Source organism: Ambystoma mexicanum, chromosome 8, assembly GCF_040938575.1.
Source record: "Ambystoma mexicanum isolate Mex_15411 chromosome 8, UKY_AmexF1_1, whole genome shotgun sequence".
Lineage (NCBI taxonomy): Eukaryota > Metazoa > Chordata > Amphibia > Caudata > Ambystomatidae > Ambystoma > Ambystoma mexicanum.
This window is the reverse complement of record NC_090929.1, coordinates 1,506,953,919-1,506,972,379: the sequence shown is the minus strand read 5'-3', so window position 1 is coordinate 1,506,972,379 and position 18,461 is coordinate 1,506,953,919.

The window sequence follows — 18,461 nt, the reverse complement described above, 5'->3', positions numbered from 1 at the left end:
GTGCACACTTCCGAAAGCTGTTGCGCCGATTCGTATACGCAAGGTCCCGCTTCCACTTCCTCTGGAATTACTTGAATGTCAGGCTCCACATCAAGTGCAGGGGTTGACGCTCCATCAACTGCCTGAAAGATAGTACTTGCATTAGTAAGGATTACAATATTGAAAACATAAGACACACTTGGGGCAGAACCCACAGGTACATATCAATGGCTAACCACGAATGAAACATTGTGTAGAACAATCAAACGACAAGTATTACAGCTCTGATGATCTAGTTCGATGGAGCTGTCAGTATCCATACCTCGTGCTGCTGATGAACATCTAGGGATGTTGTCAATGTGGTGGATGCTTCAGCATCTCCCTGAAAGACAGTACTTGCATTACTATGGATAACACTAATCATAACTGAAAACAAACACCAGTGGACGATTACTAAGGTGTATATCAATTGGAAAGCACTAACCAACCATTCGGTAAAATAATCACACAATACAATAAAAATATTACTTGACATGCATAAAACAAGTCTGTAGCGGAATAGCCAAGTAAGATTACCTGATACGCGCTAGAAGTGGTTGATAACTGCGAGCACGTCACGGATGTAGAATGTTCTTGCTTCAGATTCAAGGGATAGTCAAGCAGTTGTAAAGATAAATCATTGATTGATAATGAAATGCCAATATTAAAAATTGCCATGTAAGGAGACAGAATACTTGAGAGTAATGCTATTGAAAATGCGCAATATAGCACAGTTCCCTGTGCCCATATATAGATTTCGTTTGTGGGTTATAAAATCAAAAAAGAATATATTGATAAATGTCATTATTCAAAAAGCTATACACTCATATCAATGTCGAAAGTATTACAAGGGACACAACACCTAAAATATCAATGAATCCATTCGGCTACCTACACACTACCGCAAGGCCTAAAGCTAAATCCGGACACTTGACTCACCAGTGGCGGAAAGTGGACGAATAGAGTGGGAATAGCGTTCGCGAGCAATTTTCGTGTCGTTCACCGTTTATTCTTCTTTGTTACCCAAGATGTTGTGTACATGTTCGAGGAAAAGTGCCGGCTGCAGATGCGGTATCGATCACCCCTCTTGTCCTCTAAGACTTGTTGGACTCTACTTTCCAGCTCATCCAGTGGATATCCGCAATGTCTGACCCATTCTCTTATTCGATCAACAGTTTTCGGGAATACATGCATTGTAGTGCCTTCAGACTTAGCATGGGTCTTCGAAGGGCAACCGATAATCGAACAGGCAGGCATTGTTGAAAATTCTGAAAAGTAAATATCGACATTATTATGCAATCGTGATGAACAAAAATGTGATAGAAAAGTTGATGAACCATACAATGTTCAATGCAAGGTTTGTTTTGGTCGCAGGAACTATACCAGTTCATCATGTGCGGCTTAGCATTTGCATAAATTGCAGAAATTTATAAATGATGTGACTAAACTCTGAACATGTGACTCGTCCCTTGGATGTTCTGTCTTGCACGAGAAGGAAACATGCTTACATTATAGACTGGACCCCCGAAGGAAGCAATTAGATGACAATTGACACAGATGAAAATAAATAGATCTATTGATAGCATAACAATGGAAACTCAAGTTAATATCAATGAGACCAATGAACATAGCACTATTGAGTACTCTACTCGCAAATAGATAGAAATTTAAAAATCAGCGAAATATGACTAGGATACATGGCCTTACCTTGACCAACAAACAGTTGGATTCAGCAAGCCGAGCAGTATGTTGCAGGAGAACAGGTAGATGGCCACAGGTAGCTCACTGACAAGTTTGCTCGAAGCGGTCACATAAGTTCACGGAGAGCACGACGACGAGCAGATTATCATAGATCTCAGTGGTTCTCAGGTAGCACGTTCAGGAGTTGACTTGCAAAGCACAAAGATGTTCTCATGAGACATATCAAGTGGTTTATAAAGTATTACAAACAGGGGTGTGTTTTTGAATGAATAACCTGTGTATGTCGTGGTATTATGTGGTTTGCCGGGGGCCGGCCAGCGTGAGGGGGGGGTCCTGGCCGGACACACGGAGTCTGAGGAGGCCATGTGAGCTATGGGCCCTTGACGTGGGATACCTTTTGAAGTGTACATGCTGTTTGGCACCTTGGCCATTCGCGCCCCTGACATCCCCCCATGGTAGTGCGCATCCACTGGCGCGAACCGTCTTTGATAGAGGGGGGTGGGATGGATGGGCCTGGGGCATGCAGATAAGGCACAGGAAGACTGCCGAATGGAGACACACTTATGTGGATTGCAGGGGGGGGCGGCCTGCTTCAAGGGGGAGCCCTGCCTGGAGACACAGAGTCTGAGGAGGCCATGTGAGCGATGGGCCCTTGGCGTGGGATACCTTTTGAAGTATACATGCTGTTTGGCACCTTGGCCGTTCGCCCCCCTGACAGCCCCCCATGGCAGCACGCATCCAAAGGCGCGAACCGCCTTTGATAGAGGGGGGTGGGATGGATGGGCCTGGGGCGTGCAGATAAGGCACAGGAAGACTGCTGAATGGAGACACACTTATGTGGATTGCAGGGGGGCGGCCTGCTTCAAGGGGGCGCCCTCCCTGGAGACACGGAGTCTGAGGAGGCCATGTGAGCGATGGGCCCTTGGCGTGGGATACCTTTTGAAGTGTACTTGCTGTTTGGCACCTTGGCCGTTCGCGCCCCTGACAGCCCCGCATGGCAGCGCGCATCCACTGGCACGAACCGCCTTTGATAGAGGGGGGTGGGATGGATGGGCCTGGGGCGTGCAGATAAGGCACAGGAAGACTGCTGAATGGAGACACACTTATGTGGATTGCAGGGGGGCGGCCTGCTTCAAGGGGGAGCCCTGCCTGGAGACACAGAGTCTGAGGAGGCCATGTGAGCGATGGGCCCTTGGCGTGGGATACCTTTTGAAGTGTACATGCTGTTTGGCACCTTGGCCGTTCGCGCCCCTGACAGCCCCCCATGGCAGCGCGCATCCACTGGTGCGAACCGCCTTTGATAGAGGGGGGTGGAATGGATGGGCCTGGGGTGTGCAGATAAGGCACAGGAAGACTGCTGAATGGAGACACACTTATGTGGATTGCAGGGGGGCGGCCTGCTTCAAGGGGGAGCCCTGCCTGGAGACACGGAGTCTGAGGAGGCCATGTGAGCGATGGGCCCTTGGCGTGGGATACCTTTTGAAGTGTACATGCTGTTTGGCACCTTGGCCGTTCGTGCCCCTGACAGCCCCCCATGGCAGCGCGCATCCACTGGCGCGAACCGCCTTTGATAGAGGGGTGTGGGATGGATGGGCCTGGGGCATGCAGATAAGGCACAGGAAGACTGCTGAATGGAGACACACTTATGTGGATTGCAGGGGGGCAGCCTGCTTCAAGGGGGAGCCCTGCCTGGAGACACGGAGTCTGAGGAGGCCATGTGAGTGATGGGCCCTTGGCGTGGGATACCTTTTGAAGTGTACATGCTGTTTGGCACCTTGGCTGTTCGCGCCCCTGACAGCCCCCCATGGCAGCGCGCATCCACTGTCGCGAACCGCCTTTGATAGAGGGGGGTGGGATGGATGGGCCTGGGGCGTGCAGATAAGGCACAGGAAGATTGCTGAATGGAGACACACTTGATTCATTTAAAAAATCGAAACAACCGTTGTTAAAATATATTATGGTGTTTTATTTTGTTTCTTTTTTTGATGGCAGAAAAATACAAAACTTTACACATTGTACAGGTCAGGTTGCAGCACAGCGAAAATCCCCTGTACTGACCGCTGTCACTCGGAAAAGTTTCTTTTATGGCACGAACGGCACAGGCGGGTATTACTCTTCGAACGCGGTGTCCAAGCCTGCCGTGAAGCCACCATGTAAAGGAACGATAGGCCACCAGCTGGTACCACCTGTGAAAAATAATGATACAAACTGTTTTTAAATTACCAAGATAAGTTGATTAAATGTTTGCTGTCAATGACAATTCTTGTAACTAATGGCATTCTGCTCGGACAAATGCTATCTAGACACTGCACACTATTGAACGACTTTCATGTGTTTCAATGATATGTAGATGTAATTTTGGATATAGGAGACGACCATGAAATAGTAGTGGCATCACAAGCAGATTATACTTACTCGTTACTCGGATTACGAGGACGAACAGTTGCGCGAAGTTCGTGCATAAGCACCATCATTATCCGCAACACGGACCGTGTGAGGCAGGCTGCCCTGAAGTCTGGCAGCTCGGTGATGCATTGCGGTCGTGGCTCGCCTTCCGAAATGTAGGCCACGCATCCCGAGTTTTCACAGTAGCAGCAGTTCTCCTCCTCGGTTGGCATTAGCTCGCACCGATTGCATGTGCACCAGGTGGAAACACCGTCCATGCGACTAGGTCCAGTGTCTTCATCCGTTGATTCGTCCTGCCAACTGCCGTCCGAAGCCCCATCGTTTTCGCGTGTTTCCCTTTGCAGTAGTTCCTCCTCGGTATACTTGGGCTCGTACATGTAGGGCATTATTGTAGCCATTGTGTGGTAAACAAACTAAAATAATTTATAGCGATGGTACAGGTGTTCACACGGGCTACAAGCGGCAAAGGTAGTTGACCAGAGCACAGAAACGAGTCACAGAATACTCAAAGTAACACAGAGAGAGGAATGGAATCGAAAATCTGCTGCTGTGTGTTGTGAAATGGTCTGTTTATACTTATTGAGGAAAGAGGCGTCTTGCCATTTCCATGGCGACACGTCATTAGCTGAAGCGCAGCGATTGTTGACACGAGACGTGCTTTGGCGTTGTGAAATGGGCGGTACGCGTCTGCTGATGACAGGCTCAGAGGCGGGGATATGATTTAGTGCCGCAAAAGCAGGTCAGCCAGGGTGATGGGGCAAGTGATAGGATTATCACAAAATGGCAGCGCCCTGGTGCCTGTTTTCGCATGCTTTTAATGGACGAAAACCCAGGTAAGGTCCATAGGAAATTTTTCTAAAATCGAGCGACTTAGGCTTGAAAACACATGGCCGACACGTAGGGACAATACATTTTTTTGACCGAACCATTCCTTTAACTTATATCTTGGGGTTCTTTTGAGCCTTGTATCACTTGGAAGAAAACTCTTCTGTGCTTTGTTGTTGTGGAGCCTTATGCCCACCTTCCACTATGTGCGTTTCTATAGATTGATTTGCTCAAGTTGGTTGGTGTTCCCTCATCTCTTCTGAATTGTTTCCTGGGTTTGCAGATCTGAGCAATTATTATTACTATACAATATTATAACAATAGCAAAACAATTCCATCTACTTATTTACCAAACATACAGTCACAAATACATTGCCTGGCTTCCCGGACGAAGTTCTCACTAACTGGGTAAGAGCTGCCTTTTGGAGTTATTGCCTATGGAGTCTCAGGCATGCCCCTTCCAGCCATGATTCAGTGCCAGTCTGCCATAGGCATGGCAGATTCCAAAAAGGACACGCAAAGGACCCCTCTACTGGACATTTGTAGGTCAGCCACACGGGCAGACCCTAATACTGTTATCAAACAATACGGACTAAAATATTGGGGGTGTTTCTGTGAGGAATTGCCTTCTGGGAAAGGGGTAGAAACACTTGCTTTTTCTATTTTAATTCATTAATAAAATGATGCAGGTAATTCCATCTCAGAAAGGGTGACCTGCTTAGCAGACTTCCCTTTTATAAGCTCTGAACAAAAGCATAATAATATGCACCTGTGATCTGCTGCATCATTGTCCTGATCTGCAGCTCCTTCTCCACAGTGGCACAGAGCAGGCTCGGAGGTGAGAGGTGCCCAGTTGCTCCGGGAAGACAGTTTGGCAGTTGTTCTGACAGCCATCTGACTGCAGCAGTGAAGCTGTGTTTAAAGTCTTAACCTCTGTTGCAAAACCACACAGTAATGAGGAATTACCATGCTGGTGGCAGTTTAATCTGGCTACATGAAGCCATACCTGAATTGAGCATAAGATGGATAGCAATTGACATAACTATAAGAAGCCACATATGATTTCTAGCCTATGTGTGTCCACATTGTGTGCCCAGGCCAGTTCTGTAAGGATTCTGTGTGTTCTGGTCCGGCAGCCTGTACCTGCCAGACAGCAGGACAGGAGACTGAAAAAGACTGTGGGCCTCATTCCGAGGCTGGCAGTAAGGGGTTAATGGCACCGGTAAGGGTGCCGGTGCCGTTAACCCCTTACCGCCGCATTACGAGGTCCTTTAGCGGGTCCCGCTAAGGGCAGCTGGTTTTACCAGGCGCCCTTAGTGGGAGCCGCTAAAGGACCAGGGAGCTAACAATGGGCCCGTTATTAACAGGCCCGTTGTTGGCTCCCTCCCCATTCCAATTGAGCCCTATGGGGGCTTGCATGGGAATGGGGATGGGTTACCTGAATGGGGAAATACCGGGTCCTCTAAGGTTGGAATGGCCTGGAATTTCCCCATTCAGGGAACCCGGACCCGGTATGCGGTATGGGGGTAACCATGGCGCTAATAGCACCCCCTGTGTCTCTTCTTTTTTTATTTTTTTATTGTGCAATGATTCATACAAGAAAACCTTTCACAATCATTTTAAATAAATCAGCCTAATACAAGAAATATATGACCATCACAAAATAAATTCATCACATTATATACAATTTGAAAACCAATCAAAATCAGAATCTTAAAACAAGAAAATCATATTCACAATACGTTACCAAAGATATTTTTTTAAACCTACAAAGTTTTAAAATCAATGAAACATTTACCCACATGAGTCTGTTCCACAGACTTTCACCAGCATCATCAAAATTAATATCTATGTGCAAACTCTAAAGTGCCTAATCCGTTCACCATTAAAATAGAGACAGTAAATTATTAGATGTTTTAGAGTTTCCATTTTGTCGCATTATCACCACACCATTGACACATTCTGAGTTTGCTCCAGATGCCCATTTTTAGGCACTCACATTCTAAAGTCGGTAAAAGGTTAAATATCTCAGTTTCTGACACAGGAACAGTGCCAAATATTTTGGTAGCAGCCCTATTCTCCTGATCATTTTAATATGCTCTGTTTACAGGAAATAAGAATTTAACGCATCAACAGTTGTACACAAATCATTTCCATATAACTTAAGCTTTGTTTTATTAGGATTAGACAGCAATTTGGTAATATCACTATCAATACTCGCTAACAAAACTCTCAGTTGGGCAGCATACTCAGAAAGCGATGCCACCTTCTTCGCTTGATTCAAGTTATTATCGATATCAACGAAGACAGACATAGGCTTATGGTCCAAATTCTTTTCCAGATGGCCTAACATCCTCCACAGTGCTAATGTCTTGAGTGAAGTAAGACCTAATTCCTGTCTTATGATGGACTTTGGAATGGATAGAGATAAACCCAAGAATCAATTCCAAATAGTACCTTTGATGGAATTCAAAAATGGCCCATAATCATAGAGACTACTCTCTATGCCATAAATTAAGGACGGGAGCAATTTTTCACAATAGAATTTCCTCAATGGAGTTATCGAGAATTTACAATAGGCCCTGTTCACTCATTTTAGTTGGGCTATCAACGGGAACATTGCGGCCCGTATCATCTCTTTTGTACCTAATATAGTGGGATTTTGATGCATTTGAAATTGCAGATATTGTATGCATTTTGCCGATTCCAACTTTTGTTCACCGATTACCCAAGACATTCACCACATGGATCTTTTATTTGAAACAATTAAAATCTTTGATTTAGCCCCATTTACTATCACATTATTTTCCAATGCATACATAAAGAATGTAGTTCGCTGCCTTTGAAGACGTAGGAGAGTGGGGTCAAATAAAAGCATGTCATCGGCGTATTCCAACCAATGGAGACCCAAATTGCTCCATTTCACGGACAGGGCCCTTGTCTTGGCCCATAGGGTGTTAATGTCAAAGAGGTACACGTTGAAAAGCATTGGGGCGCGAATAAAGGCTTGTCTCAGTCCCAGGGATGTTTTAATTGCACAAGTTAAACACCTTTCTGCTGATAAAGGCACCCTGATTTTCGTATCTAAGTGTAATAGTATAATGACACCGACTAGTTTCTCCTGAAGTCCCCATGAACGTACTTTTCACCAAAGCCTGTCTCGATTTACCATATCAAAGGCACTGGTCAAGTCTAAACTTGCGATATGAATTGGCAGTGCACCACGACGTTTGGCCTGTACAATTAAGAATGGCTCAGTATTGTGCCGTTTAATGTCGTTCCAAGGCCCTTGCGAAGGCCCACTGGACATTTCGATAGCAGTTTTAATTTCATAACCCAGGTGTCCAATTCCTCTAAAATTAAACAGGCAAAAACTTTGCTAGGGGTATCAAGGATGGCGATTGGGCGGTAATTGACAGGAGCCATTCTATCGCCCTTTTTGTAAATAGGTATAATGTATGCTTCATGGCAGGTTTCTGGAAGTAATTGTTTATTAGTTATTTCCATGAACAGATCATGCAATGAGTGCAACCATAAAATAGGGTCATAGTTTAATGTAATAGGAGCCAATTTCTCCAGATCTGGGGCCCTAGAAGGATGTATTCTTAGAATTAAACCATGAACCTTTGAAATAGCGTCTAAATCAACATTGCTACCACCAACATGTTCGACCACGCAGGGTTCATACTGCCTTAACATTTATGAAAAATAAAATAATCAACCTACATATTTTCAGATATCACATTTATGTGGGTCTTTGTTTTATATTGCCCCAAAACCTTACTGTGTTATTGCTGTTTAATGCTTTAAGCATATTAGGACTGTCGACATGATAGAACACAGCTTTCATGCATTTTGTAAAATTGTCATAAGACTGCTGTATCTTTTTATTTTCTGATCTAAAGAAATCTGAGTCTGAACCATGAGACTATGCCAGCTTTCTAACAGAAAGTCTCTTTTCTTTCTTAGCTTGGGCAATCGTATCATTGTAAGTTTGATGAGTACGTTTAGAACTAATAATGTTTCCTTTATTATCAGCAAGTGATAATATATGGGAGACTGTGGCGGTCATTACAAGTTTGACAATCAGTCATTCTGTTTACCGTCATGTTTCCGGACCGCCAAACTGCAAGTTTGCTGGTGGGGGTTACCCGACTTACCTCCAGCCAAGAGCACTCTCTCGATCATCGAACCGCTGTATTTCAGATTCAATCCAGTTTACCACTGCATCACACCAGCGTTTCAACAAGCTAATTGCTACAACCGGCACGTTTCAGCCACCTTTTGAACCACCAGAATCTTCAACGCTGACCCAAATCAATGGTCGAACCAACTTTGTGGATACATCAAACAACAACCCTTGAACACTGTATTGGACCATCCTGATTGAAACTGCACATCCAGTCACAGGCATCTTTGACATCGAACCATCCACTGATTGCCGAACTAACCCTGTTAATCCTAAAGATCCACATTCTCTGAACGCTGCTTCGAACCACAGTGAAATTCAGCTCGACCCTGTCCAGACACTTTCTCCCATATGGAACAATGAAATGGCTGGATGCAAGCCTGGTTCGAGGCCCTTGCACAGTGCCCAGAAGCCTAGTGTTGTCTAACTGCCAAGAACATTGAGATGGTATTATTGAATGCTAACTGTCCCCGGTCAATCTTTGCGCCCTAGAGAATTATTCATCTTTGGACTTCAAGACTTAAAGAAGAATTAGTTTGGACCATTTATGAGAACATGAAGACTGCCATCCTCAGGAAGTTCTGCAAGATCCCTGAGCAGTACCTCAGGAGCTTTAGAGCACTCACAGAGAAAGGGGGCCAATCCTTAGAGGCGTTTGCCTAGCCATCTCTGAATGGATGGGCCACAAGTAACAAAGTTGACACTTTTGAGGGCATCTGCAATTTGGGTGCATGTGAGAATATTGTGACAAATCTTCTGATTTCATATATTCTCCCCTAGGGGGAGCCCCTCCTCATGAGGCCAGGGAGGTGAAGCTGCTACCCGATAGTCCCCCTGGGGGTGTTACTCAGCGGGAAGATCTCATCAGGAAGGATCCCCCTTATGGGACTAGTGACGACTATCTGAAGAGAACGTGGTATCCCTGCCAATCACCCGGCCCTAGACCCCTTCCGCCAACTCTAACAACAACCTCTTCCCTTATAGGGTCATGAGTTATTGTCACCCTACAATTCCCCTAGAAAGTACTGGGATGAGGAAGAATAGGAATTACCTATGTAAAAATCCCTTTCCCAGTACTGTGACGAAGAAGAACTCCATTGATTCACAAGGGAACCGCAAGATCAGTACTGTGACGAGGGAAAGATGTAGAAGCATGAAGATGATCTATGGGCACCATATTGGACAGTCTAGTGGTTACCAACTTCCTATTGATCCAACAGTAGTTGAAATAGAGGAAAGAAACTAGGAAGTGGTGTCAAACGCTCCCTCGAGGAGCAAGTAAGCAGTGTTCTATTGAGAAGGCGCTGTGGACCGTTTTGCCCACCAGACAGATGGGGAACCTTTGCCAGTCTGCAAAGGAAGGAGAACTGGACAAAGCAGCCAAACCCTTCACTGGAGGAACCAAAGTCAATCCCTCCCTGGAGGAGCCAGGAGTTTGTGAGCCGCTGATCGGACCAGGACCTGAAAAGCCCTTAAGATGGGGGAAGTCCCCCTGTTGAAAGTAAGAGCCCTGCAGACTCTGCTGTGGCCGAGAAAGCAAAGGAAACTGGAGACCGAGCAACCAGTATAGCGAGAGAGCTGGAATAAGTAAACACAACAAGACGGCCGCCCAAAGACAGGGAGCCGCTGCAGAGCATCCACAGATTCTGTGCTCAGCGAGAGCCGCCAAGAATGGGACAAAAGCCCCAGAGACAGCCGCCAGAGACCGGTAAGCACCCGGAGGCGGGGTCGAGAACCAGGAAGGTTTTTGGGGACCTCGAGAGGAAGAGGGACACAAGATTAAAGGTCTGGGGCCCAAACAAAAAAAAAATGAATTGCATCCAGAGAGATCATCCTCGGGACAGTACCTGAGAAGTGAGTGCTCCAGGTCTGGCACATTCACAAGAATGTGTTGTATCGTGCCTGTCTCTGGTGATGTATCTGGTGATGTCATGTGGAATGTTTGTGTGCGGATGATAGAATATTCTTGGTGAGTGTTCTATTCAGTGACAGTTACTGCTGGCTGGCCCTGGGTGATGGGAGGCGGTGTCTGTCCACTACTTATGTCCTTAATGTCTTCATGTGGAACTGTAACTATTAAGCTGGAAATAAACTTACATAAAGTTAATCTAAAAAGCCTGGAACCATGTTTTTTAACAGAAAGAGAAAAGGGAGGTATAACATCCATTATACATCCATCTCCTACCCTAGATCAGAAGTGCATCTCCTGTGGAGACTTTAGCAACCCCGTAAGACGTTGTCCCTTGAATTTCTTACCTCTGAATTTATTAACATCCAAGGAAAATGATCCTATGGGTGATCTAAGTCCCAATAAGATATGGGAAACACAAGGAAAGTGTCCTAACCTACTTTTCGCCAACATCCTTTGTGCAGAGACGTCACCTTAAACCCAGAAGACAAAATTGGAGAATGTTCCCTTAGAAAGAAAAAATGATCCCAGAAAAAGAACAAAAACACCTGCCGGTTCACAAGCGGCAGCAATGCCTATAGGTACCTGCCACTATTCAAGGGGAAAAGATCTGAGTGAATCTAGTGGAAGTAAGGGTTGTTCCATCCATTCCCAATTTCTGGAAGGGAGTCTTCCGGAAGGAGGTACAGTGTGCACACAGCCATACCGAGGCTTACCATTGGACCAAGATCCCAGTGACCATTCTGGGGCAGGAAGCATGGATCACAGTGGCAATAATCCCCAACTTAGACCCCCTTCCTACAACCCGAGGTACAACCCCTACCCTAATAAAGTCATGAGTTATTGTTACCCTACCATTCCCCTAGAAGGTACTGGGATGAGGAGAAATAGGAATTACCTAAGTAAAGACCCCTTTCCCAGTAGTGTGATGAAGAAGAACTCCATTAACTCACAAGGGAACCGCAAGATCATTACTGTGATGAGGCAGCAGTGCGGAAGCATGAAGATTATCTATGGGAACCACATCGAATAGTCTAGTGGTTACCGACTTCCTATTGGTCCAACAATAATTGAAATAGAGGAAGGAAACTAGGAAGTGATTTCAAGCCCTCCCTTGAGGAGCAAGGGGTACAGAAGCATTATTCTATTGAGAAGGGGCTGTGTGCCGGTTCACCCTTTAGACCAGTGGTATTCAAACTGTGGGTCGCGACCCCCTAGGGGTCCGCGGGTGCATCCCAGGGGGGCCCTGAGAGCTCAGCATGAAAAAAGATTTTTTTTTTTTTTTTTTTTTCTTTTTTTTTTTAGATTGGAAGAAATGGGCAGGGGTGGCCCACATGGGCGGGCTGAAGCATGAAACTGTCTCAGGCAACAATGAAAAAGTGGCCCACAGTTGTAAATGGATATTCATTCCTTTAGTCACAGACTGGGCCTCATTACTACTATGGCGGACCAGTAACAACGGTGCTGGTAAGCTACCGGCACCGTTGCTACCGTTCCGCCATAGTAAGAGTTGTGCTCGTGGGTGCTTGACAGCCCCCGCCAGGTCTGACCTCAGCTCGTCGGATGCACCAGCACCGTTATTAACGGTGCCGGTGCATCCGAGCTCCCCCTTCCCATTTGAGCCATATGGGGCTCAAATGGGAATGGGGATCTACCGGCACCTTCGAAAGGGCAATTATCATGTCCGCCTAACTCGGCATGACCTAGTAATTGCCCATTCGCGGGTGCCAGACCCGGATGCAACTCCAGTGGCAGCCGTGCCGGTTTTACCGGCACAGCTACCGCCAGAGTAGTTATGAAGCCCACTGTTTCAATAGTACCCAAAGGGGTGCTTTGTGTTAAAATGTAAGTAAATTGTGATATATTCAGCAACAATGGTCAACATTACTAACTGCATAGTGGCCCCTCACCCATTATGGAGGAGCTAAGGAGCCAGCCCAGTGAAACAGTGAGCACTCCCTCAGCTGCTTTATCCAGCTAATGGAGTGCTCCTGGGCTGGCTGAACTGTCAAAGGGAAACACTGTTTCCCTTTGACAGTTCAGTTTAGTTCACCAGCCGCACATGCTCACTGAGCCATGCAAGTGCTGGGGCGTTTTGCTTCGCCAGCATTGCATAGCTCATTGGAAATGCTGGCTGGGGCACTGCATGTCTGTATGTCCGAGGGGGAGCTCCTGCGCCTCCTCGCACATACGGACAGAGCAGCTGGAGCAGCACCCACACACAGGCCAATGCAGAAGGTACGTTTATGTTCAAAACATGTGTATGGATGCGTTATGAGTGAGTGTATGGTGATGGATGCTCATGTGAATGATAGTGATTGCTGTATGAATGTGCAGCGCCTTGCATATACACATAATCATGTTCATTGTGTTAGGACCAGTGGGGCCCAGGGGACAGGGATGGTATCTTTTTACCGGACATCTATCATTCAAAACCCTCTGCCTTGTCCACAAGGCTTTCTGGGGCCTCGGTCCAAAATACCTTCAGCTATTCCTCCGCAAATACCTCCCCTCTCGAGCTCTTCACTCCTCTACCTCCAACTCCCTCAGGGTCAGTCGTTTATCAAAGAAACGAGCTGGGGGTAGATCTCCGTCTTCGGCTGGGGCCTCCCTCTGGAACAGCGCCCTGCCACTCTAAAACTTGAGGAGAACCATCTTTCTTCCTGCACTTATCAGACCTACCCTGTCTGCTGCCTTAAACATAGCACTTGCAAATTGCTGGCTGCACTACCACTGTTTGTTGCCTTTATTATTTATTTATTGTTATTTATCTGTTTCTCCTCTGCTTCGCACTTTCCACTTCTCCCCCCTTCCATGCACTTTTCCCCTCACACTTGCGCGTTCTCAATGTCACTGGGCCTAGTAAGATCGCTGTTTTATTCTCCTCTGTTCCCCTCCCTTGCCTTGTCACGCTCTGAAACACTTGTGTACGAGCGCGATAGAAATAAAATATCAATGCCTGCCCCCTGGACTCCCAGCAACAATTGCAAACTGTTTGGCTATTTACCCATTTTTTGTTAAAAGTATGCTCTACAATGCAACATTTTAACCTATTATTTAAAAAAAAATTCACAGGGGGAAACCCCCCCGAACCTCCCCTTAATGCCCCTCCGCTTAAAAAAGATTCACCAGCCGCCACTGGCCCTCAGACTGTGTTGGGAACGGGATGGGGGAACCGAGGGACTATGGTGGGAGCACAATGGGCGGGAACCATGGGATAGTGATGGGAGCAGAGTGGGGAGAGCCCTGGGTGTGTGATGGGGTGGGGAGAGACCAGCGACTGGGTAGGAGTGGGATGAGGGAGCCCAGCGACTTTGATGGGAGCAGGTGACGGCGCGCAATATATACTGTCCATTTGGCATTTCTGGGGGGTCCCGACCTGCCCAAATTTTGCTCAGGGGGGCCCTGGCCAAAAAAGTTTGAAGACCACTGCTTTAGACAGACGGGGAAACTTTTCCAGCCGGCAAGGGAAGGAGTACTGGAGAAAGCTGCCAAACTCTTCACTGGAGGACCAAAGTCAATCCCTCCCTAGAGGAACCCGGAGCGTCATGAGCCACTGGTCGGACCGGGACGTGAAGCGCCCTTAAGATGGGAAGTCCTTCCTTTTGCGAGGAAGAGCCATGCAGAGTCAGCTGTGGCAGAGAAAGCAAGGAGAACCAGACACCAGGCAACCAGCAAAGCAAGAGAGCTGGAACATGTCTGCAAGACAAGACGCCCCGCCCAAAGTAAGGGAGCCACTGCAGAGTCACTGCAGACCCTGAGCTCAGCGAAAGCTGCCGAGAACGGGAGAAAAGCCCCAGGGACGGCCGTGTTGGCATGGACAGGAACAGTCCCCGTGATCAAGAAGGCTTTATATTGCACGCACCATATTTGTGACTGGGGTGCGGCAAACTGGGCACGATGTTGCAATTATATAGGTATCCAACATAGTTAAATGTGATTGGGATATGTTACTTAGTGTAACTTTTGGTTTAAATTGATACATATTAGCTGTGCATGCGCATAGAAAGACAAATGCTAAAACCGTCAAATGAAATATAAATGCGATTCACACATAATGGGCCTCATTACAAGGTTGGAGGTAGCCTTGCTGGTAAAACTGGCAAGGCTACTCCAAACTTGCAAGAAAGTCCAACACCCATGAATGGGCAATTACAAGGGTATTCTGGCCCTGCCAGACCCGGTAATTGCCCTTTCGCGGGTGCCAGAATCGGGTGATCCGCATTCCCATTTGAACTCCATAGGGCTCAAATGGGAATGGTGATGCCTGTAGCACAGGCACCATTAATAATGGTGCCTGTGTTACAGGCATGCTGTGCTCGCGGGTGCCTTTCATTCCGTCAGGTTAACCTGGCGGAATGAAAGGCCCCCGCGAGCACAACTCGGAGTTGTCCTGAACAATCGACTGAAAGGGAAAGATAGTAGTTATTAAACATGCATGCACACTGAGAAAACATATAAAGGGGATTTATGAATCTACATGTAGTGGGCATTTTATGAACAGATTTAAACACAGCAGTCAGTGATTGACTTTGAGAAACTGGTTCTGCTGAGTTTCATAGGCCAGAGGATGGGTAAATAAGTAACTTCGACCTTAGCGATGGTCAGCTCATCTAAATGAGCCGACCATGATTTTTATGGTCTTATAAGTATCACAGAAAGCAGATGTAATATCTTGTATTTGTATTTGACCAGCAATAAAATGTGGGGTGAATCAATGCTCGAGGCTAAAGTGATTGAAACTCAAGCATTTCAATTGTATTCTCAAGAGATGCTGTGTGCGATGAAACGGCAGTTATTTAGATTAGAATGTTTCAATGGAGCCAGGAAACCAGGGATGATATAGGTATCGATAGTTCATAGAGAACCTATTTACTCAGCCTTCTTCTTCAAGTATTTATGCGAAACATGTGCAATTAAGAGTTAAGGTTAAAGGACTTAGGCAAGGTATTACTAGTAATGAATTATGTGTGCACACAAATGTTTAATTGGTTGATGATGTCATGACCTACCACGGACAAATCCAAAAAGGAGGTGTGTTCTACAAATGACTTGAAGATGGTCATTAAGATGTCGGCTGCCAATGAGACTATAGGAATTGGAGAAAGATGGGATTTCTTTGAAGATATTTTGTCCAATCACATGTGGGGTGTGGATTGTAATAACAACATTTGGGAGTGTTTTAATTGTTGCAAAAATGTATATAATGTGTCATTTTATGTGGTTCAGTGAGCCTTGGTTAGTTTGACTCACAGTGTCATCAAGCTCCTCCCCGGACGATTGCACAATAAATTTGCTTTACGTACAAAACGTGCACTCGTTCCTCGGGTGGTGGGCCCACTTGGGTCAAGATGATTAAGGGCCCCACCCATACAAAATCGGTGACCACAAAGGGACCCTAGGCTCTCCGAGACTCTGGGGGGTATCCGGTCTGCGCAACTCGGCTGCGGCACCTCACTGCGGGGACCAGTCTTCCGTGCACAGTGAAAAAGAGAGGTTTGCGGGCACCATATTAGTTAAAGGCCTGTCTTTTCCCCAGAGGTGTCGTACTGTGGCGTAGCTGTGCAGGATGACTTGACGGAGCACCACATCAGAGCACTTGAGGTACACGTGAGTGCATTTTTGAGGAGTAGAGCCAGATAGAAACAGGGGTAAAAGAGGGTTGTTTCTTTGATTTAATGATAGACTTGGAGTGTAGGTGTGAAGTTAGTCAAGGTTATGGGGATTGAAAGGGCGAATGCTTTAGTGAACTGTCTTACATTGTAAGTCCTGTAAGGAACTCATGGTGGCAATCGTAAAAGACAGACACACATGATCACAGTTCAAAGGTGATTATTAAACTGTATAATGGGTGAGACAAATGCCTAATCTAAACCTAAATCTAAGATGGGAGCAGGCTACGACCATCAAATAATATTAATACAGTCCTTGTTGAGTCTAGTTAAATAAAAAGGGCCTATACTAAAAGAAAAACACAAAACATTTCTTACTGCTATGCTACAAAATAGTGTGGGATAATGTTCACATGAAAAGAAAGAAGTGTTCACCAAATGATAAGTCAGGATGGTATGGCTGGGGGTCTACGTTCCCCACGTTTTTTGCACAGGACAAGGTGGGGCTCTTGAGCACAGCACAATCATGGGCCTCGCCAGCACAAGCTTACAGTTCCTTTCAAGGATACCCGGACCTTCTGGGGACAAGTCTCTTTTCTGCAAAGTCTCTTGCCTTAGAAGGCCTGATGGACCATAAACATCAAACAAAAAAGTGTCTTCAATAAATCTTCACGTTGGGCAATTACTCTTCGCCTTTGGACCTCCTCAGCTGGACTTTGATCCTTTTCTCAGTATTAGCCTCCCTCAGTCGGGTTCACTACAGCCTTTCACTGAAAACATAACATTCAAGAGTCTCAATGTCTTTTTAAACAACTATTCACTGTGGACATCCCTTGGCCGGGTTCACACTTGTCGCCACAATGTTCACGGGTGTATCACTGTTTACCCCCAATTTGCAGTTCACTCAGTTTTATCACAATGCAGGTTTTACTTCTCTTAGCTTTTCTCTTGGCATCCCTCCATTGGGTTCACATAGCCATTCTAACAAAGTTAACGATTCTATCATCTCATCAAAAAAGCAGGGTTCCCTTTCCCTAGCTTTCTCTTGGCATCCCCTAGTTGGGTTCACACTTGGCACAGTTCACAAGATAGACCTTTTCGACCCCTTAGGTTCTTCCCTTTGCCTAAGGCCGGGTCTCAGCCCCCAGCTTTCCTTAAAGCCCCCAGTTAGGTTTCCCTTAGTTCAATTAATAATGTAATGTTCTTGGGTAGGTTTCTGGTTACACTGATTCATAGGTATCCCTCAGTTGGGTTCACATCTTCCCCAGTAAGACAGTTCACCTTGTTTCCTCATTGTGTCAAAGACTTTCAATGGTAAAAGGGGTTTCGCTCGACCATTTTATGACCACTTTGACACCTCACGCCGGCCTCCCCTAAAGCCTCTTGTTTCTCACAGTTTCAACCAAACAAAACAAAAAGGCTCCAGTCAGAGTCCTTCGAATGAGCGCCCCCGCGGCACCGGACCACTCTGCCTCTGGACCTTTACTGGGGTTTCTTTTAAAGTTCAAATACACAAGCTCTTTGTTCAACAATGTTGCTCAACAATGTTGCCGCCTGTAACCTTGGTCCCAGCACAGTTCAGTTTACTATCAGTGCTCTCCGACTCACCGGCTGTGCTGACCTGTTGAAGTTTCTTGTCTCGGGAGTTAATGACGGCACCACAGCGGCAAGCGCTTCTCCCCGCTTTGGCTATCAGCACGGGATGGACTTGTGTGCCGTTGACACCTGTCACACCACATGCCAGCTGGACGTCCGGGTCTTATGATTTCCTTTTCAGAGGCTTTGCAGGTCTGAGTTGAAA